The sequence below is a fragment of the Culex quinquefasciatus genome, chromosome 3 (assembly GCF_015732765.1).
Source record: "Culex quinquefasciatus strain JHB chromosome 3, VPISU_Cqui_1.0_pri_paternal, whole genome shotgun sequence".
Classification (NCBI taxonomy): Eukaryota; Metazoa; Arthropoda; class Insecta; order Diptera; family Culicidae; genus Culex; species Culex quinquefasciatus.
This window is the reverse complement of record NC_051863.1, coordinates 156,662,465-156,665,906: the sequence shown is the minus strand read 5'-3', so window position 1 is coordinate 156,665,906 and position 3,442 is coordinate 156,662,465. Positions and strand designations below refer to the sequence as shown.

Sequence of the window (3,442 nt, the reverse complement as noted above, 5' to 3'; positions counted from 1 at the left end):
AATTTCGAAATTTTTCCATACATTTTTTTTCCAAATACGACACTTTTTACTGTTAATCTAATGTTGCATTTTTCATCCAAAAACTCGTCCTGACTATAGAAAACATCATACATTAATAATAAAAACAGCAAGCATTACAATGCATTGCACAGTCAATTTACAGTTCTTCATGGGTTTTTCGCTACCAAAATGTACTGTAAAAACTATATCCGTACATTGAATAAAATAATAACTACAGTAAGTTTTATCGTTTATTTATTGTTTTTTCTCCACAAAACTGTATGGTAAAAATATAAATGGACATTGAAGTTAATGGTCAATACAATAAATTAATGAGTATTTTTATCGTTATTATTTGTATTTTTTTTCACTTTATTTAGCACTTTTTTTAGCGTCGTTTTCTTTTGTGATTCCGCTTCAATCAGCCAAGCAAACAGTTACTGTTTGGCGTTGTCCGGAATGTCGGTAGCCGGTGCAGGATTCACTGCTTCGTACTTGGGATGGACATTCGCGTAATCGAGAAGCACAATCCTCAGTGAAATAAGCCCCTGTTGAAGAGAAAAGACTAAATTAGACAAAAGGAAAATAATAAATAATGTTGCAAAACTACTTGGTGATTACTGCACTCGATCGTCAAATTTTGATCGTAATTTCTCGACTCACGATCGAGATTCATCGATACAGAGCGGATTCGTTTTTTTTTAAAGGAACTAAATTCGAAATTGATTCGCTAATAGGAACGAATAACAGCTGCCAAAAACTTGAAACCACATGCTCAGAAATCTTCGAGCAATGGGGTTGAAATGTCAACAACAACAAGTTTGACAATAGAGTCCTAAAGCCATATGCCAATTTTTATGTACAACGGTAAAAGCCCGGTTTTTTCGAACCAATTTTGAACATAGAAAAAAAAATGCAACAGACAGGTTTTTAATCGTGTTTTTTACCGTTGTACATACAAATTTACATAGGACTTTAGGACCCTATTGGTTTTGACGTTAGAGTGCTTTTTTAATTCAAATATGTTCGATTTAACTAATCCGCTCTTTGGTAAGATTTCGATCTACCATCGCCAAATTACAATCGAAAGTTTATTACACCGACCAACAAAATTTCTCCGCAGGCTCAACTCGAGGGGAAGCAAGAACTTTGGGGTTCCCAGAAGCACGTGCACTTTGAATTTTTACAAAAATGATAGAGAGAGAGTAGTTCAAAAATATGTATGGGGTGGCACGTCAGTTCGTCAGTGAATGAACTTACAATTTGGATTTTCTGGAATCATTACAACGTACAAACCTAATGGCACATGTCAGGCCGACGTTTGGCGAAAAAGTGTCCATCCCCGCCAAACTTTTCATCGACATCACCGAGTCACGACGTTTTAGCAAGTTTCTAGCAGAGTTCTTACAGAGCTGGATATTTTTACAGCATTCTAGCAGAAATGTTCTAACGTTCTAGCAGGATTGGCAGAACCAGCTCTGCTAGAAGAATATTTAGTGACTGGGATGACGCGAGAAAATTTACCGATGAAACATTCCAAAAATTCTACCAAAATTGTAAGTTTAACAACACCGCTCTAGTATCGGAAAGTTACCCAGTTAACTCAATCCGAATTCTGAAACGGAATCTAATTGGAATCGCAATTCGCAATTCCGTTTCAAACGCAACAACCGGTTCCGTGTTCGAACCGGTTGTTGAGTTTGAAACGGAATTTGTGTACGATTCTAATTAGATTCCGTTTCAGAATTCGGATTGATTTGACTGGGTTCTCACGGTCATTGGAAATAGTCGTGGATAGACCTAGGGGTTCCCAACTGATGTGAAAAAGTTTTAGTCTATAAAAAAATATGGATCAAAATTTTGATCTCTAATCACTTCTCCGACATCTGTAATCATTTTTCAAACTTGCTCGCAAATTTTAAATTTAATCGGAAAAATCTTATTTTTCTTGAAAAAAGTTTCATTTTTAACCACATGATCACCCCTAATTCTGTCCCGATGTCGCCATCATGTGACCGCGCGCTCTGTTTGTTTGTCAGCAAAGCTGCAGCTGGATGGTGAGACGAAGTGAGGGGGAAGAGGTTTTGACATTTTTATGCCCGCATCTGGCCCGCCGCCTATTTCGTCGGTCGTTTCCAACGATCGAGTCCAGTTAGGAACTGATCGTACGATACTTTTGAGAAACTATGATTGAACGTCAAAGACTCGTTCGAAATAGAAACAACATCGATCAAAAATCAAATGAGTTTTTCAACGTTAGCTTCTCAAGCCGTACCTCTGCCCAGATGAAAGTTTCCAAGGTAAACATTTCACTTCATACCCCAATACTCACACGTAGTTGCTGAACTCCTTGTTACCATTCCTGAGTCGTACTAGATCCGTCACCCGGTGGATCTATCCAGCGGTCCAGCCTACACCGAGAACGCAGTCACTCCTTGCCAGCGCTTCCACACATACTTTCGGCGCGCCACGGCGGTCCGGGATGTGTGCAGCAGCAGCCGGTCCACCGTGGAGAAGTGTCCCTGCATAGAAAAGAAAAAAAATGGTCATGGAAAATTCCTGCCGCTGTTGTGATATGAGATTCCGCCTTCCAAAAATTACGCCAACTTTCAATTACTCACCTAAAAATATTGTTGCTTCACAGCGGCAACACCTTCGCCAACCCCGAACCATTCCGATTCGGTCTTCCGGCGGAACTGTCCAACCAGCACCGGGATCGGGGCCATTATTAGCACCGCGAACACGCACAAATGCCGGGTATGTTCCACATCCCCGGGGACACACGACTTTACGCGGAAATTTCCTCTCGAAACGCGCGATACGAACAGGATCAATCATGCGCGAATGAAAAATAATGACAGCTCGCTCGAACCATGGTGCGTTCGTTTCAGGTGCGTCGCACAGATTTAGTGTAATGGTGCGCTCTTTAAAAGAAGGTCGCACGGGTTCAGTGTTAATGTGAGTTTGCGTTCAAAAATGTTTAAATGTTTAAATGTTTAAATGTTTAAATGTTAAAATGTTAAAATGTTAAAATGTTAAAATGTTTAAATGTTTAAATGTTTAAATGTTTAAATGTTTAAATGTCTAAATGTTTAAATGTTTAAATGTTTAAATGTTTGAATGTTTAAATGTTTAAATGTTTAAATGTTTTTAAAATTTTAATATTTTAATATTTTAATGTTTTAATATTTTAATGTTTTAATATTTTCAAATTTTAATATTTTAATATTTTAATATTTTAATATTTTAATATTTTAATATTTTAATATTTTAATATTTTAATATTTTAATATTTTAATATTTTAATATTTTAATATTTTAATATTTTAATATTTTAATATTTTAATATTTTAATATTTTAATATTTTAATATTTTAATATTTTAATATTTTAATATTTTAATATTTTAATATTTTAATATTTGAATATTTGAATATTTGAA

The 3,442-nt window shown here is 35.8% G+C and overlaps 1 long non-coding RNA gene across 1 annotated transcript; it reads right to left on the bottom strand.

Annotated features, from left to right (window-relative positions):
* Positions 1 to 238: 238 nt before the first annotated feature.
* LOC6031448 lies at positions 239 to 2,812 on the bottom strand. Its single transcript, XR_005278969.1, has 3 exons — positions 2,622 to 2,812; positions 2,333 to 2,522; positions 239 to 548 (listed from the first exon to the last, which is right to left on the bottom strand). It is a non-coding gene; the product is annotated as an uncharacterized LOC6031448 (long non-coding RNA).
* Between the last annotated feature and the right edge of the window lie 630 nt (positions 2,813 to 3,442).